The sequence below is a fragment of the Neomonachus schauinslandi genome, chromosome 15 (genome assembly GCF_002201575.2).
Source record: "Neomonachus schauinslandi chromosome 15, ASM220157v2, whole genome shotgun sequence".
NCBI classification, from domain to species: Eukaryota; Metazoa; Chordata; class Mammalia; order Carnivora; family Phocidae; genus Neomonachus; species Neomonachus schauinslandi.
The window spans coordinates 17,048,102-17,075,739 of record NC_058417.1 but is presented as its reverse complement, the minus strand read 5'-3'; the positions used below and the strand labels follow the sequence as shown (position 1 = coordinate 17,075,739).

The 27,638-nt window shown below is 38.2% G+C and overlaps 1 protein-coding gene and 2 pseudogenes across 1 annotated transcript in view; 1 reads left to right on the top strand and 2 right to left on the bottom strand.

Annotated features, from left to right (window-relative positions):
• TAOK1 (TAO kinase 1) overlaps positions 1–27,638 on the top strand; it is a 157,368-nt gene that overhangs the window by 3,434 nt on the left and 126,296 nt on the right. The gene's annotated exons all lie outside the window — the stretch shown is intronic.
• LOC110593315 lies at positions 19,201–20,208 on the bottom strand (annotated as a pseudogene).
• LOC123326761 lies at positions 25,425–25,545 on the bottom strand (annotated as a pseudogene).

Genomic DNA, 27,638 nt, shown 5'->3' with positions numbered 1-27,638 from the left:
CAGAAAGACTAGGTGCTCTTTTTAAATTTTAATTAATTAATTAATTTGAAAGTGGGCTCCACACTGAGCCCAACATGGGGCTTGAACTGACGACACTGAGATCAAGACCTGAGCCTGAGATCAAGAGTTTGACAGTTAATCAGCTGAGCCACCCAGGCACCCCAAGACTAGATGCTCTTATCTAAACATAAAGAGTATAATTTATTTTAGTAATTTGCTGGTACTTATGTAAATACTTAGTAAATCCAGAAATTATCTAGGGGCCAACTGTTGGCATTGAAATTAGATTTGAGATTAGTCTGTTATTCACATTACCTGGGAATAAATTCTGTGTTTTTCATTTGACTGATTTGTGTATTAAAATCAGTTAATTTTTTCTTTGTATCCCTTTTGGTTATCAGTAGTGTCTGTTATAATAATTGCATTCATACTAATTTACCTTTTATAGGAGTTTTTTGGTATGTATTAGCTGCTGTTCAGTTCAGGATCATATATTAATGAGCCTTCTTTTTTCTTTTTTTTTTAAAGATTTTATTTATTTATTTGACAGAGAGAGACACAGTGAGAGAGGGAACACAAGCAGGGGGAGTGGGAGAGGGAGAAGCAGGCTTCCCGCAGAGCAGGGAGCCCGATGTGGGGCTCGATCCCAGGACCCTGGGATCATGACCTGAGCTGAAGGCAGATGCTTAACGACTGAGCCACCAAGCGCCCCTGAATGAGTCTTTTCTAAAAAGTGTTACTTCTCTAGTCAAGTCTTTCATAAAATTGAAATTGTTCTGTTAAACGGAGTGCCAGTGTTATGTTTGTCTGCCTTTAGGTTTCTACATTTGTTCATGGCTGGATTGTTTTTTTATATTCTTCAAGATTTCAAATTCTAAGATGTAAGTGAAAAAGATACAAACCTGTATTATTTCATTCCGTTACATTCCATTTTTGGATTAAAGTGCTTTAATTTTTAGTGGTAAAAATTGATGTTTAATTTTATTAAAGATATCTCAGACCTTCTAAAAAAATTCACATGAATTGAAAAGTTGTGTGGAGGGACTAGAAACAATTATTTTCAGTTGGGATGTATCTGTCAGCATTTGGTAACAATTATTTCTATCAGTCTCTTCCATTTGTGCTAGAAGCAGACTTTTTGTTCTGAAATACAGCATCTTTTTACCTAGTGACAAAATTAAGTGGGCCATAAAAGGTGGAAAGGTTTTTCAAAATGTAAGTACCTGCATGTAAATAAAGTCAATGAAAGTACAGGTATACATCCTGTTAAAAATGCCAATGTCAGTGATATTTAAACGTAACTACCTTTTTGTTTGTTTGTTTTATTTTTTATGTAAGCTTTAGGCCCAAGGAAGGGCTTGAACTCAGGACCTCAAGATCAAGAGTTGCATGCTCTGCCGACTAAGCCATCCAGGTGCCTCTAAACATAACTACTTTTTTTTTTTTTAAGACTTTATTTATTTATTTGACAGAGAGTGAGCACAAGCCCAAGGAGTGGCAGACTTTTTTTTCACCAACTGAGCCACCCAGGCGCCCCTAAATATAACTACTTTTAATTGGCCTCTAACTGATCTTTAAAGTTGAGAAGGGGCTAATTTTTCCTTTCAATAAACTTACAATAGTGTTATGCAGATTTAGAAGTAGATGAATTATTCCATTTAAGAAGATATGCAAAGGGCCACCTGGGTGGCTCAGTCGTTAAGCGTCTGCCTTCAGCTCAGGTCATGAGGGTCCTGGGATCGTGCCCCGCATCCGGCTCCCTGCTCCACGGAAGCCTGCTTCTCCCTCTCCCACTCCCCCTGCTTGTGTTCCCTCTCTCGCTGTCTCTCTCTCTGTCAAATAAATAAATAAAATCTTTAAAAATAAAATAAAATAAATGATATGCAAAATATAGTTTCTGAGAAAAGCACTGACAAATAGTGAAATGGAACTAAATATTCTGATTTGCAGCCACTAATAATAATAAAACTGGCACTTAATATATCTTAATTTCACCATTTATTAGCTGTGTAACTTCTTTATGTAGCTTTTTTAAGCCTTACTTTCCTAACCTATAAAATGAAGATAGTAGTCACTTTACAAGGTTGTTAGGTATAAATGGGATGACTCTTCTTAAGTACTTAACATACTGCCTGATACATAGTAAACGTTCAATAAGTTGTTGCCTATCACACTAGCACTAGCTACTTAGTAAATTTTTTTTTTTAAGATTTTATTTATTTATTTGAGAGAGAGAGAGAGCACAAGCAGAGGGGAGAGGGAGAAGCAGGATCCCTGATGAACAGGGAGCCCGACATGGGGCTCGATCCCAGGACCCTGGGATCATGACCAGAGCTGAAGGCAGACGCTTAACCCACTGAGCCACCCAGGTGCCCCTACTTAGTAAATTTTTACAAATGAATACATGGAGTCTAATATTTAAGACTGAAGTGCATTCCATAATTTTGATTTGGATTAATACATTTGGAGCTCAAAATATATTTTTGAAAGAAATGATTAGAATTTCTAATCAAGAGTAGCTTACAACTTTTTGTACCCTTAGTGGACTTTAGTTCTACAAGACATTTTCTTTTTCCTTTGTGGATAAAGCCTATCCTAAAGAACGAAATTTTCTTTCCCTTTGGTTCTTGATTTTTATATTTAAGAGTCAGTTGATGTCACTCTTCTACTTCCTGGAGCTCTTTTCACCTTCCTAGCTTTGAAGGCATCCAAAGTACTCATGTTCTCCTAGGGTTATTTTTATAGGTATCCTTTGTGTGTCCTTACCTTGAAGTGCTTTGTATTCCACAATGTACTAATTAACAAACATTAAGTGATGATCATATGCCAGTAAGACATGGTCTCTGCCCTGGAGGAATTCTGTCTTTTCATTTTTTCCACCTCCTAAATATTAAAGTGGGTACTTAGGAAAGTAATGAACTCCAATGGTTGTCAGTTCCTCTAAGCCAGTGCTTTTCAAACTTTAGGTTATGACTTATTAATGGCTTGTGAATTCAATTTAGTGGGTCACAAAAACAGTTTTTTAAAATGAATAATAGTAGCAAATAATAGAATGTGGTATGTAAGTAAGGGTAAGCATTCTAATGAGAAACTTTTTTTTTTTTTTTTGCTGTATTTTATGTGTTCTGGATACACAGTTAAATTTTCTTGAAATTTCTTTTTCAACTCATCCTTTTTACTTTTTGTTTATTATAATAATCTCTACATCCAGTGTGGGGCCCGAACTCACAGCCCCAAGATCAAGAGTCACATGCTTTTCCACTGAGCCAGCCGGGCACCCCAGCATCCTATTTACTTCTAATGTCTCTGAAGTATGATATTCTTGTTTGTTTTGTTCTTTTTCTTTTTTAGTAAGTCTACGTTCAATCTCTCCTGATTCTAGTCTCTAGTCTGTTTGGTAGTTATGTTATACATATTTACCTTTCTTAGGCCTCAAATCTTGTTAGGGTACTGAGGACTCTGTCTAAAAGATCCTGGTTAGGGGGATCCCTGGGTGGCTCAGTCGGTTAAGCAGCTACCTTTGGCTCAGATCATGATCTCAGGGTCCTGCGTTGGGCTCCTTGCTCAGCCGGGAGCCTGCTTCCCCTCTGCCTCCTGCTCCCCCTGCTTGTGCGCTCTCTCTCTCTGACAAATAAATAAAATCTTAAAAAAAAAAAAAAAAAGATCCTGATTAGGGTACCAGCAATTTTGGGCTCTGTGTTCTGTGGGGAGTCTGCTTCTCTCCCTCTGCCCCTCCCCCCGCTTATGCTCGCTCGCTCTCTCTAAAATAAATCTTAAAAGAATTTATTTTTTAAAAAAGGAAAACTTTATTTGGAATGTATTGAGAAAAATGTCTTTTATTTTTATTTGGTCCATATGTGGAGTTTAAAAATAGTGCAACATGTATTTTAATAGGATTTATAAGGTGACTGTTGAAATATATTAAGTAACTATATTAAGTATATTTTTAAAATTTCTGTGTGCTTCAGTACATGACATCTAACCATATCCTTATGTTTTGGTTGATGTTTTTAGTCCAGTTGTAGTGGTTATGAGTCTCTAGTTTGTGTTTTTGATTGATTTCTTCAAATTTATTTCCCCTGGGACTGAGAAATTTCAGAAAAAGTTGATAAACAGCATTTACTAAACAAGGTCAAGGTTTTTCCTTTTTTACACTTAGAAATTTAGTGTTACTCAAAAATTGGGGAAGCTTTCTCTCTTTGCTAAAAGCATCCATATTGTTAATTGTAAAGACTAAAATTACTTATTTACCTGTAACTGTACTTGATAAGGAAACTTTACTCTTTATTGTTGCATAGAAACTCTGTATAGTATGTGTGATAGTATTTAATATGCAGTGTTTCAGTAATCTCATGCTGTATATATGGTAGATGATGACTGTGATGTATGGACCAACACATTATATGAGTATGGTATTTGTTTTTGTTTTTTTTCTTAGAATTCAAGGGTTCTGAGTCCCAGAGGAACAATATACCATGCTCATTCTCAGATTCTTTACCTTTTTGGGGAGGGGGACAATAGGAAGAGAGAGAGAGAATCTTAAGCTGGCTGTGGCCAGACGCAGGGCTCATTCTCACAACCCTGAGATGACCTGAGCTGAAATCAAGAGTTGGATGCTTAACTGACTGAGCCACCCAGGCATCCCTCAGATTCCTTACTTTGACGTATAGTTGTTGGTGCTAATTTCCATTATCTAGAAAAGCAGAAATAATTTGAAAATAGAGTAATGAAAAGATCCTTCCTTTTATTTTCAGTTTAGGTACTGACAATTATTTTTGTGTATTATGTGTGAATGTTCAATTCTATAAAATAATGCTGTAAAACTTGAAGGATTTTAAGAAGGAAAAGATGTGAACATTTTCTATTTAGGAAAGAAATGTCCTATAATAGACTTGGTTATTAGCAATGGAAAGTATAGAATTTGGATATCTTTTTGTTTACATGACATTTTGATTGAACTAATTATACATAAACATACAAATGTATAGTAAAATGGTTGGAGAGAACCACTGTGTTCAAGAATAGCATGGCTTGGAAGAAAATAAAAATATTGACATATGAATTTTGTTTTTGTAATATGTATTAGATAGTTCAGTAAGTTAGAAGAATAAGTTTTATAAGAGTTTATTACTATAGTGAAAGGTGTTATTCCAAAATCCTAAATAATGGATTGTTACCAAATGAATTTTTTCTTTCTCTGGCTGAATACATATGAAGTAGATGCTGTTTATTATTTAATAAATAAATAAGGGTGTGTGGGGGGTTTTACTTTGATTTTGCATTTAGTGGTTTTAGTATTGGAATTGAATTAGGTTTTGTGCCTGTAAGGAGGGCCAAATGTGACTTTTGAAAAAACATTTTTTTATAATCATCAGGAATGGACCTAATTTGAAAGTTGTGTTTTGAGAACTTTAGATAGGAATCAAAAAACTTGTTTATCAGATTTGGAATGTAGATATTTTAATAGTATATCATTCTTTAAAAAATTTGCCTTCAGTTGGATAATTAGCCTCCTGATATTTTACTCTAAACAACTAAACTTAACAGGCATCTAGTTAATTTAAAAGTCTTGGAAGTACAGATTTTCATTCAACCCTCCAGGTTATGGTGTGGAATACATTAGGGTAGGAATGGTGAAAGATACAGTAAGCAAACACCTAAAATATGCTTTATGACTGTCTTTGAGGTGGTACATCCAGTCATTAACAATAAAATGATTCTATTTTTGAGGTATGAAATATTTAATAAATAACAAAAAAACTGGTTGTTTTGACAATTTGTTAAAGTGCACTATCATTTTGTTAAATTATATTGGACTGAAGTTAAGGGGAATGGTATCCCAAATTTTAGTATCCATTATTTTACTCTACCTTAATCTGGCGGCACTGTGATATGAGATTAAAACATTTTTTTGAAAGTGTTCTTTTTTTAATCCTCTTGAAGCATAGTCATTAAGCTATTTGGTTTACTCATGCTTAACTTAATATGGAAATCAATTTCAATGTAACACTTTTGAGATACTCAGGTTATAACTTATGTTCTATTGTTATATACTGTGAAAACACCAAATCAAAATAGTAATTGATGAATTCGAATTTAAACTACCAGCATAGGGTGCCTGGCTGACTCGGTCTGTAGTCTTTTTTTTTTTTTTTTAAAGATTTTATTTTTATTTATTTGACAGAGAGAGACGCAGCGAGAGCAGGAACACAAGCAGGGAGAGTGGGAGAGGGAAAAGCAGGCTTCCCGCTGAGCAGGGAGCCCAATGCGGGGCTCGATCCCAGGGATCATGACCTGAGCTGAAGGCAGATGCTTAACGACTGAGCCACCCAGGCGCCCCTGTAGTCTTATTCTCAGGGTCATGAGTTTGAGCCCCACCTTGGGCGTGGATCCTACTTTAAATAAATAAACAAACAAATAAATAAATACCTTTGGAAGAAAAAAATAAAAGCTACCAGTTTAGCCAGTAAACTGTGTAGCTTTAGCTTTATTTTAATCAAAAGAAGATTCATTAATAATACATGTATTATAGATCTTTGAGTCCTGTAGTCTAGGCATTGTGCTTATCGTAATGACATCTATTTATTATACATTTTGAGTGCTGTTTGCTAAGTACTGTGCCAGGATACAAAAAATGGGTAAGACTTGATCCTTCCTGTTCAGTTTAGTAGAGTTATAGACTTGCAAATAAGTACATACGATAAATGCAGTGCAAGGTTTCTCAGCCATGGCAATATTGACATTTTCGGGAGGATAATTAATTGTTACGGGGATCTGTGCTGTGTATTATAGGATATTTTGGAGCAATTCTGGCTTTACCAGTTAGATGCCAGTAGCACTCCCTCCCTGCCCTGTGACAATCAAAAATGTCTCCGGACATTGCCAGATGTCCCCTGGGGAACAAATTCATGTCTGATTGAGACCCACTGGTGTAGTGAATGCTAAGGTTATGGGAAGTGGAATGTACAAAGAGTTGTTGTAGCACAAGTGAAGATAGAGTTAAGTGATACTTAGGTGGAATGATCCCTGAGGGAATGAGATTTTATTTAGGTCTTGAAGAAAAGTACAAGTGGAAAGGATATTAAATACCTGAGAGCATGAAAGATCATTATCTAAGAGGGTGATTACTAATTGTTTGTGGCTATAGTTTATTTATGTGGTTTGGGTTGGATATTTGGTAAAATGAAGGTGAAAAGTTACTTTGGGGCCATCTTATTCTTTTTAACTAATTGAGACATCAGGGTGTAAATATTAAGTGTAAGCTTCTTGAATTTTTGCAGATGTATACAGTATATAACCATCATGCAGAACATCATGGAACATTTCTAGCACTTCTTACAGTTATTTCTTGAAGGGCCATTTTTGCTGTGCTCGTAACTGGTGTGAAAATCGTAAAAGCAGGAGTGTGATATGATTATATTTTAAAAAGATTACTCTGGACATATTATGGAGAATAAATGGGAAGAGATTATATGTAGGGAGACTGGTTAGAAGGTTATTACAGAAGTCTCAATAAGGAGGAGAGCTGATATGATGGATTTGAGAGAGTTTAAAGCAGAAAAATTGATGGGATTGGGGGTTTACTAGAGGTAGGGGAAAGGATATGCTGAGGATGACTTTGTTTCATAAGCAATAAGCAAAGTATAATGATTTTGGCTTTGATTGTATATTTGTCAGGAGAGATCAGGTAGTGTTATGGTAACAGTTCAAAAATGTTAGTGGCTTTTAACAGGACATTTTTTGCTTGACATGCTATATGTGTACTGTGGGTTGGTGGAGGATTCTGCTTGTTCTTGCTGTGCAGGGTCTCACATTGATGGAGGCTCCATCTCAACACGTTCCGTGATAGGAAGGAGACTGTTGTTAATAACTCACTGGCTCTTAAAGTGTCTAGAAGAGGGTCCTGTCATTTTGGCTTATTGTCCATTGGCCAAAGCAAGTCTTACGGTCTTAATAGATTTCACAGAAGGGGTAAGGAAGTGCAGTCTTACTGTGTGTTCTGAAAAGAATTTCAGTTCTAGTAAATATTTGTCATATGTTGAGTTATATTATAGCTTATTTAGTCTTTTAAAAAGTGAATTATGTTGAAATTTATCTAAGAGTCTTAGTAGTAATAAGAGCTGCCAGTTATTGAACTAAAGAGTTAGTTGTACTCTCCTTGGTTAAATAGAATTTACTTGGTAGTAGGGTGGAGGGAAGAAAAAACTTTTTGATTGACTAATCAATCACATACTGCTAATTTTTAAAAAATTTTTTAAAGATTTTATTTATTTGAGAGAGAGAGAGCGCTTGCGTCCGCACAAGCAGGAGAAGCAGTCTCCCTGCTGAGCACCCCGACATGGGGCTCTATCCCAGGACCCTTGGATCATGACCTTAGCTGAAGGCAGACGCTTAACTGAGTGAGCCACCCAGGCGGGCCCCCCCCCCCCGTTTTTTTGTTTTGTTCTGTTTGTTGTTTTAAGATTTTATTTTTAAGTAATCTCTACACCTATCGTGGGGCTTGAACTTAAAACACTGAGATCAAGAGTTGCATGCTGTACAGACTGAGCCATGAGCCAGCAGGGTGCCCTAAACGCTGCTGTTTTGTATTCATTCATTTTTTTTTTTTTTTTTACCATCTTCTTATATCTGCCTGTATCATAGTAGAGTTATTATTAGTGTTTCGGTGTGAAAGTTTTTCATCAGTTCTTTGTATGTGAAACACTAGTGTGTGTGATATATTTCTCTGTTACTCTTCCTTAGTGAGAATTTCCTTTCAGGTATGGGAATTGCTAGTCTTGGGGGTGTTGGTAATTAGAATAAGAGGAAATCTGGCTGTTAGGAATAGAAAAGTCAAAGTAGAAGACTGAGTCAGGATTTTGTAAGAAAACTTTAGGAAAGATTAAAGGAAACAAATCTGATTTGTGAAACTGTCTTCCTCTCTCTATTGAGGGAAGGAACTGGCTTATATTTGAGAGGCTAATGGTACTTTGACATGAAGTTAATAGGCAGATCCAAGGCTCTCTGTAATGGGAAAGGCCTCTGAGAAGTAAATCAAAGCATTTCTATCATACAAGCTATCCATGCATCTTGGGACTATGGTTGTCTTTGGGAAGTCATCAGCTTTTGCCTTAAAATCAAAGGCCTTAACTAATGGAAAAAGGTTGAATTATTTAGAATAAGTTATAACTGTGCATGATATAAAATTCAAAATATTCAATAAGATACACCATGAAAAGTAAGTTATCCTCCCATGTCTGACCCCTTCCCACACTGTACCCCTTTGTATGGATAACCACAATTTCTTGTGTATCCTTTCAAAGATAGTTGGTATTAAACATTTGAATGGTAGATCAGGCATCAGGGGAAAACCCTCCTAGTATGCATGTCTGCAGAAAAGTAGTACACATTTACAAGCACTTCATCAAAAACTCTGAGGAAAGACATGAAAAATTTATAGTTAGGAGTGTCTGGCTGGTTCAGTCGGTAGAGCATGTGACTCTTGATCTTGGGTTTGTAAGTTCGAGCCCCACGTTGGGTGTAGGAATTACTTAAAATCTTTTAAAAAAATTTATAGTTAGTAAATTAACTGTGTGGTACACATGGAAAATTTAGGGTATGTTACTGGTATTCTCTTAGTAATTTAATGTGTGCAAAAACATGCAAAAAAATTTCTAAGAGCATAAGTCTACTGGTGACCTTAGTCCTTCCTGACCCTGTTTTCTTTTTTAATATTTAGAGTGTCTAAAAAACATTAATTTATTAGGTTGATTTTCAGGGAGCAGGACTTTGAGTTTAGAGAGACTTTTTCCGGTTTGCAAAATTCTATGTTAAATGCTAGGGGATAAAAGGTGTTCATGAAAGGCATTTTAGAATTCACAAGGAAAATAAAAAATATTCATGTGTGGTCCTAAGTGTCTTCCTTATAATGCTTAACACTGTTTATGATCCCCTTCCTTCTTAAAAATTTTATTTTACTGCCCCCTTACTCTAGATGTCTCTTAACACTTGATACTTTTCTTTGTTTATCTCTCTGGTTCTCTTTCTCTGTCCTTCTCTTTCCACTGCCTCTCCCAAATTCATTATATCCAACTGCCTACCTGAGAGGTCTTATATTTCTTGGATATTCATAGATATGTCATTTTTTTTTAAAGATTTTATTATTTATTTGAGAGAGAGAATGAGAGAGAGAGAGCACATGAGAGGGGGGAGGGTCAGAGGGAAAAGCAGACCCCCTGCTGAGCAAGGAGCCTGATATGGGACTCGATCCCGGGACTCCAGGATCATGACCTGAGCTGAAGGCAGTCGCTTAACCAACTGAGCCACCCACGCGCCCGATATGTCATTTTTAACACATATAAAATGAACTCATCTTTTTCATCTCCCCTTGCTAAAGGTTCCCCTTATTTACCTATTTATTTACCTAAAAGTTAATAATTTTTTTGTGTATTTTTGTTTGTTTGGTATTTTTAGTTAAAAACGTTTTTTAAAGTCAACTTTACCTGGGATGCCTGAGTGGCTCAGTCGGTTAAGCAAGCATCTGCCTTTGGCATGATCCCAGGATCTTGATATCGAGTCTCGCATTGAGCTCCTTGCTCAGCGGGGAGCCTGCTTCTCCCTCTGCTTGCTGCTCCCCCTGCTTGTGCTCTCACTCTCTCTCTCTCTGACAAATAAATAAATACAATCTTAAAAAAAAAAGTTTTTCAAGGTGTAATTTACTTGCAGTAAAATTCACACATTCTTAGTGTTCAGAAAACCATCAAAACTAAGTGAAGATAAAGAACATTTTTCTGTCCTGTGGAAATTCCCTAGGCTCCTTTGCAATCAGTCTTACCCCAGTCTATTTCTAGGCAGCCACTGATGTGATTTCTTTTTTTTTTTTTAAAGATTTTATTTATTTATTTGAGAGAGAGAATGAGATAGAGAGAGAGCATGAGAAGGGGGAGGGTCAGAAGGAGAAGCAGACTCCCTGCTGAGCAGGGAGCCCGATGCGGGACTCGATCCTGGGACTCCAGGATCATGACCTGAGCCGAAGGCAGTCGCTTAACCAACTGAGCCACCCAGGCGCCCCACTGATGTGATTTCTATTCCTCTGATTTAGATTTGTCTTTTCTAGAGTGTCATAGAAATGAAATCATACAGTATGTATTTTTTTTTTTTTTTTTTTTTTTTTTTTTTTTTTTTTTGGTCTTCTTTCTCTTGGCATAATGTCTGTGGTATTTATGTTGCTTCATGGATCAGTAGTTCATTTCTTGTATTCCTTAGTAATACTCTAGGTTTGGTTATACCATAATTTATTTATCTGTTTACTTGTTGATTGATATTAGAATCATTTCCAGATTTTAGCTATTAGAAGTAAAGCTGTTATAAACATTTATGTGCAAGCCTTTTGTGGCCATTTATTTTTATTTCTGTTGATAACCTTTCTAAAACCTTGCAAGCTAGAAACTTTGGGATTGTTTTTGATTCTTTTAACCTCTTTCCTCACCTGTATTCATCCAGTAGATTATGAAATCATGGGGTTTCTTCCATTGGAATATGTTTCATCCTTTGTTTTCTTTTCCAAGGGCCTTAATGTTCTTGTGAGAAAGTACTTTTTATTTTGTGAAGCCTTATTTCAGGAGTAGAAGATGTAAGGGTGATTATGAAGATGGTGCCCTTTCTGAGTGAGGTTTATAGTCAGGTGGGAATGTAGACTGATAATGGTGAGAGGATGGTGCTGACTTTGAAGTTTTAGGTTGGGGAAAAGGGATGTTGCTGTTGGATGCACTCCATCCCTGTAAACACAGTTTAAGTAGGTTGAGAATGCCATTCTAGTTTGTCTTGGTTTTTGTTTTGTTGTATATTCATAGGTACGTATGTTGTGGTAAAAAAGTAATTCTATTATCATGGATGTTCTCGTTGCTATGTAACCTTGAGCAAATTACTTAATCCCTGTGGGCCTCAGTTTCATCATCTGTAAAATGAGGATAATAATAATACCTGTCATACAGGGTTAGTAAGAGGATTAGAATGCATTATTACACGTGTAGCTCTTAGAATAGTACCTGGCATATTGTACGTATTATGTACGTACAATGTACGTATTAGTATTATTACCCTAATTCTACGTTACTTTAAAGTCTGGGGGCGTGTGGGTGGCTCAGTCGGTTAAGTGTCCAACTCTTGATTTTGGCTGGGGTCGTGATATCACAAGCCCCATGTCAGGCTCTGCACTCAGTGTGGAGTCTGCTTGAGATTATCTGTCTCCCTCTTCTGCTCTCCCTGCTTGTGTTCTTTCTCTCTTTCTTTTTCAGTAAAATAAATAAAATCTTTTAAAAAGATAAAGTCTATCTTTTCCTCTCCCGTTTCAGTTCTTCTTACATATTGCTGTGATTTATCCCCTAACACACCACTCTTCTGTTACCTGCTCAAACCTACAAAGGCCCTGTATCATCTGGCAACTATTTATGTATCTTTCTTTCAATTGTAGTAAAATATACAAACAGTAAACTACACAAATGAAGTTTTATAAATGTATCTACCTCTCAAATTAAGCTATAAAAAGTTTCTAACATTCCAGAAAGTTCCCTCTTGTCCCTTCCCCCTCAATAACCATCCATCCCACATCTGTTCTGACTTCTTTATCATAGATTACTTTTGCAAACATGTCTTTTTTTAAATTGAAGTATAATTGATGTATAACATATTAATTTCAGGTATACAACATAGTGATTTAATATTTGTATAGCACAATGATCACCCCAATAAACAAAAAAAACCCTTCCTCTCCATGGCATTGAATACAATCTAAGGAGGGAAAATAAAATCTCAAATCAGTTTTTAAAATTTTACTCAAGGGGCACCTGGGTGGTTCAGTCAGTTGTATCTGACTCTTGATTTCAGCTCAGGTCATGATCTCAGGGTCCTGAGATCAAGCCATGTTGGGCTCTGTGCTTAACGGGGAGTCTGCTTCCCTCCCACTGCCCCTCCCCCTGCTAGTGCGTGTGCACATTCTCTCTCAAATAAATAACTAAATCTTTTTTTTTTTTTTTTTTTTTTTTTTACTCAAGAGGCGCCTGGCTAGCTTAGTTAGTAGAGCATGCAACTCTGGATCTCAGGGTCATGAGTTTGAGCCCCACATTGGGGGTAGAGTTTATTTTAAAAATAAATAGGAGTGCCTGGGCTGTTCAGTTCATTAAGTGGCCAACCCTTGATTTCAGCTCATGTTATGATCTCAGGGTCCTGAGTTTGAGCCCCACGTCTGCTCTGCACTGTGAGGGGAGTCCGCTTGAGATTCTTTCCCTCACCTCTCAGAGCCCTTGCACTCACTTGTGTGCTCTCTTTCTCTATTAAATAAATAAATCTTTTAAAAAATCTTTAAACATAAACATTTTATTCTCATTTAGAAAAGTTTTTTTTCTTAAAGATTTTGTTTATTTGACAGAGACACAGCGAGAGAGGGAACACAAGCAGGGGGAGCGGGAGAGGGAGAAGCAGGCTTCCCATTGAACAGGGAGCCTGATGCGAGGCTCGATCCCAGGACCGTGAGATCATGACCCGAGCTGAAGGCAGACGCTTAACGACTGAGTCACCCAGGCGCCCCTCTCAGTTTTAAAATTAAACAAGACTAAGAGATGACAAATGTATACCTTCAGCTTGCCTAAATGGAAGAAGCCATGCAATATGTGTATTCGACCTAATTTCCAATATATAACCACACCTTTTCTGATGATCCAACTGTTTTCTCTAAGACTTAAAGAATAATTACATTCGTTTTTTTCTTATTAAACCTAGTGGGCATTGTGAATCTTATGTGTGACTATTTCTCTTACCTTAAGGAAGGAAGAACAAATTCTCAGTCCCTTTCTTTCATTAGGAAATATGAAAATATGTTAAGAGGATAGCTCTCATGTTGAGTGTTCTGACCAATAAAACAACCAAACACACACCACAAAAGAACACAAGGAAATTTTTGGAGGTGATGGATGTGTTTAGTACCTTGGTTGCAGTGATGGTACATAAGCAAGTGTGTGCTTATGTACAGACTCATCAAAATATATACACTAAATATGGGAAGTTTTTTTAAGATTTTATTTTATTTTTAAAGATTTTATTTAGAGCACGAGTGGGGGGAAGGGCAGAGGAAGAGGGAGAAAGAGAATTTCAAGCAGACTCCATGCTGAGTAAGGAGCCCCTTCGTGGGATCTCATGACCCTGCAATCATGACCTGAGCCGAAACCAAATTGGTTGCTCAACCGACTCTGCCACCCAGGCACCCTGCAATTTTTTTTTTTTTAAACATTTGAGAGAGAGAGAGTGTGTGTGTGTGTGTGTGTGTGCGCACGCATGAGCAGGGGAACGGGCAGAGGGAGAGGGAGAGAGGATCTCAAGTGAATCCCCACTGAGTGCAGAGCCCCACGCAGGGCTCATGTCACAACCCCGGGATCATGACCTGAATGAAATCAAGCATCCGACACGTAACTCCATGAGCCACCCATGGCCCCAAGGTGGGGTTATCTTTCATTCATCTTTTATTATTTAATGAATATTTGTTAAATGAGATTGCAGTTGTTCCTTTATTTGCCTTTCCCATCTAATCATCTCTGAATCCCCAGCATCTAGGAATTGGTAAAGTCGTAGTAAATATTGAATGAATTATGCCTATTTTGGTTTACTGGTTGGTTTTGATATTGTCTAGTTAAATCAAATGAAAGCAAGTGGTTTAAGCTTGATAGAAGAAAGCTTGATCTTCTTGTAGTACCTTTTCCCCCATGAGTTACTGTGTACATTTGGACATTGGAACATGGAGCATTATTAAACTTTAATTATTTGCTATGATAATTTCTTTCAATATATGATAACTGATATTCTAAATTTTTACATTTTTTTAACCGATGTTTTGCTTTTTTTTTTTTTTGTGATTGTCCTTTTACTTAAAGAGCTATTACAGTAATTGCTTAGAATAAAATGCGTCTCTCATTTGCTAATATTCTGGCATGTCATAAAAATTCATTAACTGTGGGGGGCATCTGGGTGGCACAGTCAGATAAGCATCTGACTCTTGGTTCCCCCTCAGGTCATGATCTCAGGGTGGTGGGATCTCCCTGAGTCGGGCTCTGTGCTCAGCGCAGAGTCTGCTTAAGAGTCTCTCTGTCTCCCTTTGCCCCTCCCCCTGCTCTCTCTCTCCCTCTCTGTCAAATAAATAAATCTTTTCTTTTTTTAAGATTTTATTTATTTATTTGACAGAAAACAAGCAGGGGGAGCAGCAGAGGGAGAGAAGCAGGCTCTCCACTAAGCGAGGAGCCCGACGTGGGGCTCCATCCCAGGACTCTGGAATCATGACCTGAGCCAAAGACAGACACTTAACTGACTGAGCCATTCAGGCGCCCCAATAAATAAATAAATCTTAAAAAAAAATTCATTGTGAAGGAGTAAGTATTGTGAAAATTTAATATTTCTTCTATTGGATTAATTATAGAAATCAAAGTAAGTGCTGGGATATCATTTTAATACATACCTCTCAGTTATCAGGGATTATTATAACTTTGGAGATTTCAGTAGAATCGGGCATTTTCTTTTACATTTTTTTCCAGCTTTTTAATTGATATACTATAATGTGTTTAAACATTTTTTTGTAATAATTTTAGGCTTACAGAAAAGTTGCAAAGTTATTAGAATGTTAAGATATGCCTTTCAACCCTAATCTTATATAACCATAGAATAATTACCAAGACAAGGAAATCAACATTGGTATGATATTATGAACTTAACCTTAGTCCTTACTTGAATTTTACTACTTTTTTCACTAATAACTCTTCTCAGTTTGAGGATCTCACACTACAGTTTGTTATGTGTCTTTGGTCTTTAATCTGTGATGGTACTTTGTCTTTTATGACCTTGACACTTTTTTTTTTAATGTTGACACTTGCTGAGTATTGGTCAGTTATTTTTAATATGTCTCTCAATTTGGGCATGTTTAGTGTTTTCTCAGGATTAGTTTTTTTTTTTTTTTAAAGATTTAATTTATTTATTTGACAGAGAGAGAGACAGTGAGAAAGGGACCACAAGCAGGGGGAGTGGGAGAGGGAGAAGAAGGCTTCCCGCAGAGCAGGGAGCCCGATGCGGGGCTTGATCCCAGGACCCTGGGATCATGACCTGAGCCGAAGGCAGACGCCCAACCGACTGAGCTACCCAGGCGCCCGTTGGCTATGTATCTTGAAGAATGTCTCCCATCTAGTTTTGTCTGATATTTTTCTCCTGATTAGCCTGAGGTGATGGGTTTTTGGAAGGAATATCGTGGATGTGTAGTGTCTTCCCCAGACATCCTATCGGGAGGTACATAATGTCCATGTGACAACACTGATGATACTAGCCTTCCTCACTTGGTAAATGTAGTGTTTGCCAGGTTTCACTACTGTGAAGTTACTATTTTGCTCTTTCCCTCCTCTGTTTCTTTGGAAGTGAGTCACTAAGTTTAGCCCATCCCTTAAATGGGGAAGAGGCTCATGAGATTTTGATTTGCATTTCCTTGATGTCTCTTCTGTGCTTATTTGCGATGTGTATTTCTTCTTTAGCTGTCTGTTCAAATTATTTGCCCCTCCCCTCCATTTTAAAATTGGGCTGTTTGTTATTACTTAGACATGAATCTTTATATATTTAGGTTTAAGCCCTTTATTAGATACTTTTTTTAAAAAAAGATTTTATTTATTTATTTGACAGAGACATCGAGAGAGGGAACACAAGCAGGGGGAGTGGGAGAGGGAGAAGCAGGCTTCCCATGGAGCAGGGAGCCCAATGCGGGGCTCCATCCCAGGACCCTGGGATCATGACCTGAGCCGAAGGCAGATGTTTAACCACTGAGCCACCCAGGTGCCCCTATTAGATACGTGTTTTGCAAATCTTTTCTCTCAGGCTCGTTTTTTATTTTCTTAATATTATCTTTAAAAGAACAGAAGTTTTCAGTTTTGATGAAGTTTGGTTTATCAGTTTCTTTTATGGGTTGTGTTTTTGGTTTTATATCTAAGAAATCTTTGCATAAACTAAGGTCACAAAAAATTTTTTGTTCAGTACTTTCATATAGAAATTTTAAAGTGTGAGGTTTTACATTTAGGTCTTTTATTTATTTGTTTTTATTTTGTTTTGTTTTAAGAAACTTTATTTTCCATTATTTCCATTTATTGCTTTTGTGGAAGAGCAGCTTAAGACTTAATGAATGATGGTAGGCAGGTTAATATAAGATGCCTCTGTGAGAGTCTGGTGGTCAGCCCTGGGATCAGTAACCACCAAAAGTCCTGGCTCCCAGGAAGCTGCCTGGATCTGGTTAGTGAATGTTTCCAGAGTGAAGCGGCCAGCAATAGGAGTGGCTCCAGTAGCAGCCGCAAACATCAGTACAGCTAATACTGGCCAGTATTCCTGGATGATATGACCCTGACATCAGCTGGGTTTTCAGTGGTAACAATGGCACAAGCTGCCAGCAGAAGCTTCTCTCAGGTTCTGTTCAGATTTATGGTGTAGATGCCATCACTCTTCCTTTTGTAGTTGTACTGTTCCATTTGGCAGTCAACCCACCTAAGTGGGTTCCTGCTGCAAGGAATTTGAGGACATCCCCCTCCTTCATTTGCAGGACAACTTGAGTTGTCATTTTGGAGAGCATTGACCCTTTAACGATATCAAGTCTTCCAATCTACCACTAGGGTATATCTCTCCATTTATTTAGTTTATTTTTTATTTCTGTCATCAGTGCTTCATAGTTATCAGCATACAAATATTGTACATATTTATCCCTAAGTATTTGAAGATTTTTGAAGTTATTGTAAATGGTACTTTTTTTCCTCCAAATTTCAATTTTGTTAATACTGTGTAAAATACAATTGATTTTTGTGTATTGACTTTGTATTTTGCAACCTTGGTAAATTCACTTAGTACTAAGTTCAGGTAGCTATTTTATAGATTATTTGATATTTTCTAAGTAGACAGTTATGTTTATGGTTAAAGACCGTTTTATTTCTTCCTTTCCAGTGTGAATGCATGCCCTTCCTTCCTCCTCCTCCTCCTTTTTTTTTTTGCCTTATTGCACTGGCTAGATCCTTCAGTACAATCTTGAATAGATGTGGTGAGAGTAGATATCCTCATTACATATGATATTAACTGTAGGGCTCTTACAGATATTCTTTATCAAGTAAAGGAAGTTTCTTCTATGTTCAGTTTGCTGGGAGTTTTTGTCAGGAATGAATTGAACTTTGTCAAATGCTTTTTTTTTTTTGCCTCTACTGAAATCATATGATTATGCTTCTTAAGTCTTTTTTTTTTTTTTTTTAAGATTTTATTTATTTATTTGAGAGAGAGAGAATGAGAGAGAGCACATGAGAGGGGGGAGGGTCAGAGGGAGAAGCAGACTCCCCGCCGAGCAGGGAGCCCGATGCGGGACTCGATCCAGGGACTCCAGGATCATGACCCGAGCCGAAGGCAGTCGCTTAAGCAACTGAGCCACCCAGGCGCCCGCTTCTTAAGTCTTATATACTGAGCTATATTGATTGATTTTCACTCCAGGGATGAACTCCACTTGGTGTGATAATACATTATTATTTTCATAAGTTGCTGGCTTCTACTTGCTGATATTTTGTTCAGAGTTTCTTGCATTCATATCCTGGGGAAATACTGGTCTATAGATTTCTTATTCATGTCTGGTTTTGGTATCATGGTATTGTTGACTTCATAAGTTAAGTTGGTAAGTGTTTATATGCTAGACGAGTTTATGTAGAACTGATGTCTGTCCGTTCGCTCGCTCACCCTTTCTTTCTTTCTCTCTTTCTTTCTTTCTTTCTCTCTCTCTCTCTCGAAGCAGGGAGGGGCAGAGGGAGAGTGTTTCAAGCATCCCAGGATGTGGTTGGACTAGACATGTTGGATGAAGGGACCAGGAGTTAAATAACACACAGTAACTACATACCTGGTTTGAAGAGCAACTGCAGCATATGCAACACTGGCAGTGGTGTCTCTGAGGTGGTGGAACTATTTTACATTAACCAATTCAAGACTACACGAGATAGGTATCATCTAACATCAGGATATGGCTGCAGGGTTTTGTGAACTATTTCTATTTGTAACTTTAGGAAACTGATGTTTTTCCTGGGTCATTTTAATATTACTAGAGTAACCGATAATAAGGACAATAATATATACAACCTCCAACTAAAACCCTGTTGTAGCATAGACAGTGAAGTGGTACAACATTAGAAAACTTCAAAACAGCAGCTCTTTTTGGATTACCCCCAAAGTGTATCTGCACTCTTCTTCAAATGGGCCTCTGTCTCAGGCATCAGATTCACCTTCACTACATCTGAGATTCCATTCTGTCCCAAGATGCAAGGAACACAGAGGAAGGCATCATCTTTTATTCCATAGAGACCCTTAATCATGGTAAAAATTGGATGCACCCACCAAAGAAGATTCTTCATTATACTTTCTGCCAAATCTGCCACAGTCATGTGGCCCAGGATGTGTAGTCTTTCAGTTTGATCACCTCATAGGCACTGTCGACTACCTGTTCGTGAACCTCTTTCCACCGTTGCTTATCTGTATCAGTGCCAAAGTCAGGGCACAGATTTTTCTGGGGAGACACCAGCAACATTTACTCCATACAGGTACACTAGAGTCTCCATGCTCCCCAGGTACCGACCCATTACAGTTAATGAGTGAACTCCCAGCCTTTCCCCCATTAGGTAATGGAATTAGACTGAATCCAGATTGCAACCACTTCCAATAAAAAGGTATTTTGGGAAAGCTGCTTATCTTCCAAGCCGTATGTCACGATATCTACTGGATTGGAAACAACAAGCAACTTGCAGTTTAGGCTGTATTTTACAGTATTAAGAATGATGAATTTAAAGATGTTCCCTTTATGCTGGGCCAAATTAAGATGGCTTTCTCTGTCTTGCTGACATGCCCCAACTGGGATAATAACCAGCTTGGAGTTTGCAGTCATGTTATAGTCTTTGCCAGAGACAATTTTTGGTATAAGGTAAAGGCTGCCATGTTGGAGAGCCATCATATCTCCCTTCAGTTTGTCTTCCATGACATCCACAAGAGCAAGTTCATCTCCAAGTCCTTCATTAAGAGACTGATAGCATGGGCCGTGCCAACAGCACCAGCCCCAACAACTGTAATTTTATTCTGGGCGGTATAATCTTCTTTATAAAGATTCTGAATCCGTTGATCCTTGAGAGTTGCCATATTGGATTTAGAACCATATGGAATCGGGGTACATGTCTGGCAGGCAGGTGGGCCGGCGGGCAGCATTGGATTCAGACTTGGTGGCAGCAGCTTTGGTACCCTGCCATTTGTTATTTATTTCCAAATATTTAGGAATACTCCTCTAATTTAATTTCTAATTCTGTGGGTCAGAGAATGCACTGTAATTCTTTCTATTTGTTGAGACTTGTTTTATGGCCCAGTGTATGGTCTAGTGTGGAACATTGGTTAATGTTCCATAAGCACTTGAAAGGAATGTGTATTCTTTGTTGGATGGAGTACTTTATAAATGTGAATTAGGTCAAGTTATTTGAGTGTTAAGTTTCTGTATACCTATTGATTTTCTGTACCTGTTTGCTCAATTATAGAGTAATGTTGAAATATCAACCATAATTTGTCTTTTTCTTTTCAGTTTTGTCAGTTTTTCTTCATGTATTTTGAAGTTTTATTAGGTACATACATATTTGTATATTTTTATTTTTTAATTTTTAAAAAATTTTTAAAGATTTTATTTATTTGAGGGAGAGAGAGAGGGCATGAGTAAGAAGGGTGCACAGGGAGAGGGAGAAGCAAGACTCCCTGCTGAGCAGGGAGCCCAGCGCAGGGCTCTGTCCCAGGACTCTGAGATCATGATCTTAGCCGAAGGCAGATGCTTAACCAACTGATCCACCCAGGTGCTCAAGATTATTGTATATTCTTGAACTGTCCTTTTCTCATTTTGAAATAATCCCTTTTCATCTTTGGTAACACTTCATCATTCTTTAAACAATTGTGTCGGGGCGGCTGGGTGGCTCAGTCGTTAAGCATCTGCCTTTGGCTCAGGTCATGATCTCAGGGTCCTGGGATCGAGCCCCGCATCAGGCTCCCTGCTCAGCGGGAAGCCTGCTTCTCCCTCTCCCATTCCCCCTGCTTGTGTTCCTTCTCTTGCTTTGTCTCTCTCTGTCAAATAAATAAATAAAATCTTTAAAAAAAACAAACAAAAAACCCCCAATTGTGTTAAAATTACATAAAATGAACCATTTTAACAATTTTAAAGTATATAGTTCAGTGGCATTACGTGCACTCAGAGTGTTGTGTAACCATTGCCATCATTCATCTCTAGAACTTTTTTTTACCATCCAAAACAGACTCTGTGTTCATTAAAGAACAGCTCCAATCCCATCCCCACCTTCCCTGGGCCTGGTAACCTCTGTTGTTTCTGTCTCTATGAATTTGCATTTTCTAGGTAGCTAATATAAGTGGAGTCATACAGTATTTGTTCTTTTGTGTCTGGGCTTACTTAGCATAATGTTTTCATGGCTCATCTGTATAGTTGCATATCTTAGAATTTCATTCCTTTTTAAAAGGTTGAAAAGGAATGTGTGTGTGTATCTCACGTGTTCATTTGTTTATTCATCTATTTTTTCAAATATTTATTTGAGAGAGAGAGAGAGAGATGGGGGAGGGGCAGAAGGAGAGGGAGAGAGAATCTCAAGCAGACTCTACATTGAGTGCAGATCTCAGGTGGGGCTCAGTCTTATGACCCTGAGATCATGACCTGAGCCGAAATCAAGAGTCGGATGCTCAACCAACTGAGCTCTCCAGGTGCCCCTGTTTATTCATTTTTTGATAGACTTTGGGTTGTTTCTACCTTTTGGCTATTGTGAATATTGCTGCTGTGAATAATGGTATACACGTAATCTCTTTGAGCACCTGCTTTCAATTTTGGGTATGTACTCCTGTATTCTTTTTTTTTTTTGAAAGATTTCATTTATTTTTTTGAGAAAGAGAGAGAGAGAGCAAGAGGGAGAGCACGAGCAGAGAGGCGAGAAGAGGGAGAAGCAGGCTCTTCACTCAGCAGGGAGCTGGATGCGGGGCTCCATCCCAGGACCCTGGGATCATGACCTGAGCTGAAGGCAGACGCTTAACCGAGCCACCCAGGTGCCCCGACTTTAACATTTCTTTTTTTTTTTTTTTTTAGATTTTATTTATTTGTTTGAGAGAGAGAGAATGAGAGAGAGAGCACGAGAGGGAAGAGGGTCAGAGGGAGAAGCAGACTCCCTGCTCAGCAGGGAGCCTGATGTGGGACTCGATCCCGGGACTCCAGGATCATGACCTGAGCCGAAGGCAGTTGCTTAACCAACCGAGCCACCCAGGCGCCCGACTTTAACATTTCTTATAGTGCACATCTGCTGTTAATGAATTCTCACAGATTTTGCTTGATAACTATTTCACCTTAATTGAAAGAAACCCTTTTGTTTGATGTAACTGTAGGTTCACATGCAATTATGAGAAATAATACAGAGAGATCTTGTCGACTCTTCGCCCAGGTTCCCCCAGTGGTAATATCTTGGGTAACTATAGTGTAGTATCACAAGTAGGAAATTGACATTGATACAGTTCACTTGACCTTACTCAGATTTCACCAGTTTTGCCTACACTCCTTTGTGTGTGTTTGTTTTTTTATTTTTTATTTTTTGTATCCCAATTTTACTTTATTTTTTTCCTTTTTTTTTTTAACATATAATGTATTATTTGTTTCAGGAGTACAGGTCTGTGATTCATCAGTCTTACACAATACACAGCACTCTGTTGTTTTTTTAAAGATTTTATTCATTTGAGAGAGAGAGAGAGCACAGGCAGGGGGAGCGGCGAGAGGGAGAAGCAGGCTCCCCGCTGAGCAGAGAGCCCAACGTGGGGCTCGATCCCAGGATCCTGGGATCATGACCTGAGCCGAAGGCAGTTGCTCAACCGACTGAGCCACCCAGGCACCCCTGTGTGTGAATTTGTGTATATATTTAGTTCTGTGCAGTTTTATCACATGTGTAGATTCCTATGACAGCTACCACAGTCAATACAGAATAATTCCATCACAAGGATCACTTGGGCTACCCTTATTGTCACAGCTGCCTCTCTCCCTTACCCTCCCGAACCCCTAAAAGTCACTTGTGTTCTTCATCTCTACAATTTTGACATTTAGGGAGTGTGTGAAATAAGTTTTTTTTCACTTAGCATGATTTGCTTGAGATTCATCTAAGTTGTTAAATGTACCAGTGGTTTGTTCTTATTGCAAAGTAGTTGTTTATGGTATGTATGTTCCTTGTTTTGTTTAACCATTTACCTACTAAAAGCTATTTGGGTATTTCCCAGTTTTTTGTTACTACAAATGAAGTACAGGCATACAAATGGTGTAGGTTTTTGTGTGAACGTAAGTTTTGCTATCTGGAATAAATATCCAAGAATTCAATTGTTGGGTTATATACCACACACATGTTTAGTTTTGTAAGAAACTGCCATACTTTTCTAGAGTGTCTGTAACAGTTTACATTTTTACTAGTGAGGGGAGCCTGGCTGGCTCATTCGGTTGAGGGTTGGACTCTTGGTTTCAGCTCAGGTCATGATCTCAGTGCTGTGGGATTGAACCCTGCACTGGGCTCCACGCTGGGCATGGAGTCTGCTTGAGATTCTCTCTCTCTGCCTCTCCCTTTGCCCCTTCCCCTCCCTTGCATTTGTGCTCTGTTTCTCTCTCTCAAATAAATAATACCTTTACATTTCTACTAACGATATGTGAGTAATCTAGTTTTTTCATATCTTCACTAGCCTTTTTTTTTTAATTGTGGGAAATATATGTAGTGTAAAATTTACCATTTTAGCCATTTTTAAGTGTATAGTTCTGTGCGGGGCGTCTGGGTGGCTCTGTCAGTTAACTGTCTGCCTTCAGCTCAGGTCATGATCCCAGGGTCCTAGATTGAGCCTTGAGTGAGGCTCCCTGCTCAGCAGGGAGCCTGCTTCTCCCTCTCCTTCTTCCCCTGCTTGTTCACTCCTTCTCTTTCTCTCTGTGTGTCAAATAAAGAAAATCTTTAAAAAAAAAATGTATAGTTCTGTGACATTAAGTACATTGACATTGTTGTGCAACCTTCTCTACCATCCATTTCTAAAACTTTTTATCTTTCCCCAGTTAAAATTCTGTATCAATTACACACTTATTCCTCATTCCCTGCCCCTCCCAGGCCCTGGGAATTAAATAGTATTTGAAAGGAATCATACATATTTGGCCTTTAGTGACTAGCTTATTTCATAGCATTTGGTGTTATAATTTTTTTTTATTTTAGCCATTCTGATAGGTGTGTAGAATCACCTTCGATTTTATTTTATTTATTTTTTTAAAAGATTTTATATATTTATTTGACAGAGTGAGACACAGCGAGAGAGGGAACACAAGCAAGGGGGGTAGGAGAGGGGGAAGCAGGCTTCCCGCTGAGCAGGGAGCCCGATGCCGGGCTCGATCCCAGGACCCTGGGGTCATGACCTGAGCTGAAGGCAGATGCCCAACGACTGAGCCACCCAGGCGCCCCTCACCTTCAATTTTAAAGTATATTTTTTACCGTATATGATAGTCTAGATTGACAGTTTTTTTAGTACATGAAAGATGTCATGCCATTATGTTTTTGACTTGCACAATTTCATATGAGAATTCAGCAGTCATTCTTATTTTTGTTTCTCTGTAGGAAACATGTCTTTTTTTCTCTGACTAGTCTTAAGACTTTTTTTATTATTGATTTTTTTTTTTTTAAGATTTTATTTATTTATTTGACAGAGAGAGAGAGAGAGTGAGAGCAGGAACACAAGCAGGGGGAGTGGGAGAGGGAGAAGCAGGCTTCCCGCGGAGCAGGGAGCCCGATGCGGGGCTCGATCCCAGGACCCTGGGATCATGACCTGAGCTGAAGGCAGTCGCTTAACCAACTGAGCCACCCAGGTGCCCAGTTAGTTCTTATTTTCATGTCTTCATATTAATGGATCTTTTAAAAATTTATGTGTTTTCTTCAGTGTCACATATGCTATCAGTCCCATCTAGTATATTTTTACATTTCTGAATTGTATTTTTCATCCTTTGAAGTTCCATTTTGTTCTGTTTTGGTTTTTTTCCTCTTTTCTCTCCTCATTATGTATATGTTATTATTTAAATGCTTATAGGTATTTAGAAAAACTAATTTAATGCCCTTTTCTGCTAATTTCTCTTTCATTCTGAGGTCTATTTTTGTTGATCAGTTTTTCTGCCAGTTATGGATAACATTTCCTGGGATTTTTGGTATGTCTTTCTTTTTTAATTTGCATTTTTAAAAAGATTTTATTTTTAAGTAATCTTTACACTCAGTATGGGACTTGAACTTACAACTCTGAGATCAAGAATCGCATGCTCCACTGACTGAGCCATCCAGGCACCCCTGCATTTAAAAAAAAATTTTTTTTTTTTTTTATGGATGGCTTCGTGAATTTGCATGACATCCTTGCACAGAAACCATGCTAATATTCTCCGCATCGTTGTAATTTTAGTACATGTGCTGCTGAAGCCAGCACTTTTTGGTATGTCTTTTAATTTTTGATTGAGTTTAGTATGTTGTCACTTTTTTCTTTTTATGCTGAATTTTTTGGTCTATTTTTAAAGAATGTTAAACTTTGTTCTGATGGGCAGTTACTTGTGGATCAGTTTAATCCCTTCAGGGTTGTTTTTAAGCTTCACTAAGGTAAATTTCGAGTAGTCTTTATACTAGGGCTAATTTAGCTTTACTATTAAGTTATGACCCTTTTGGGGGTCTCTACTGAGTGCCATAAGTCTTCAACAAGGACCCTCCATTGTGGTTGAGTTGGAACTCAGACATCTTCCAGCCTGTGTGACTTCTGGGAGTTTAGCTGCCTGGTAGTTGTTCTTTGCCTGGCCTTATCAGAGTTTCACCCTGTGCATGTGGAACTTAATTCAGCAAAATATTGGAAGGCATCCCCTAAACAGTTCTGGAATTTTTTCTCTAGAAAGTCCACTTTCTCTATTTCGGTTGGCTTGGCTCTCCTAAACTCTTGGTCTTCTTAGCTCAGAGAGTGCTATGCTTTACTTGGAATCCCTTTGCCTGTGCTGCATTCTGGAAAGTGTTTTTAGGTAGAAAGCCAATAACCATAGAACTTACCTTGTTTTACTTCTCTCAGAGGTTATGGTCATGTGTTGCCTCTTGTTCAGTGCCTAAAAAGGAATTTTATATTTTCCCAGTGTTTCAGGTCTTATGACAGGAAAATAAATCCTGTCCCATTTACTCTATCATTGCTCACAAGCAGAAGTTGATCCCAAATTTGCATATACCAATTCTCAAAAACAATTTGATTGGTTTAAATTTTTTCATAATATTATAGCCAATATTGTGATATTATCTTTTTTTTTTTAAGTTTATTTATTTGGGTAGTCTCTACACTCAACTTGGGGCTTGAACTTAAAACCCTGAGACCAAGAGTCGTGTGCTTCTCTGACTGAGCCAGCCAGGTGCCCCTGGTGATGCTATTCTTTTTTTTTTTAAGATTTTATTTATTCGACAGAGCATACAAGCAGGGGGAGTGGTAGGCAGAGGGAGAAGCAGGCTGTCCACTGAGCAGGGAGCCCGATGTGGGGCTTGATCCCAGGACCCTGGGATCATGACCCGAGCTCAAGGCAGACACTTAACCAACTGAGCCACCCAGGCGCCCTGGAGATACTATTCTTGATTGAATTGTGACAGCACGTACTTGACATATTTCTACTCCTTCTGCCTTTTGGAAGAGTTAGTGGGGTCAGTGGAAGAATATAATCCATACAGAAATAAGTGCAGAATATGGACTAATAGCTGCCAAGTGGCATGGGGATTTTTTTTTTTTAACAATATTTTGGTGTGTTAGTGGAATTGATAAGAATTTACACACAAGGGAATAATTGAAGTAGATTTGGAATGGTGGATAAGATTTATAGGCAAAGATGGTGGGATAGCATTCCAAGTGGAGAAGACAGCGCTAATATATATGATGCCATTGGTGAGAAATAAGTTCAGAAATGTTGATTGGACCCAAATCGGGAGAACCCTGAAAAGTCTCCCTAGAGAAGAGTGTAATAGTGGGAAGTTGTGGGTAATTTAAGATTTTTGAGCAGGAGGATTGAGTTATACTTTCGAGGTGATTTAGAGATCTTAAATGAGTCAAGGGTGCTGTATCCATTAGAGTCTTCGCCGGCAGAAAAGTGACATTGTCTTAAGGAGAAAAGAAACTTATTGTAAGGCTACTAATTTGCTCATAGACATAAAAGGAAGGTTGGAGAGTCAGTCTGGGAGTTCCTGGGATGTTGATAACAGGAATGAATTGACATTTTTGTTTGTTTGTTTGTTTGTTTTTTGAGAGGGAGAGAGCATAAGCAGGTGCTTGGAGGGTAGGAACAAGAGGGAGCCGGAGAGAGAATCTTTTTTTTTTTTTTCCAAAGATTTTATTTATTTGAGAGAGAGAATGAGATAGAGAGAGCATGAGAGGGGGGAGGGTCAGAGGGAGAAGCAGACTCCCTGCCGAACAGGGAGCCCGATGCGGGACTCGATCCCGGGACTCCAGGATCATGACCTGAGCCAAAGGCAGTCGCCTAACCAACTGAGCCACCCAGGCACCCCCGGAGA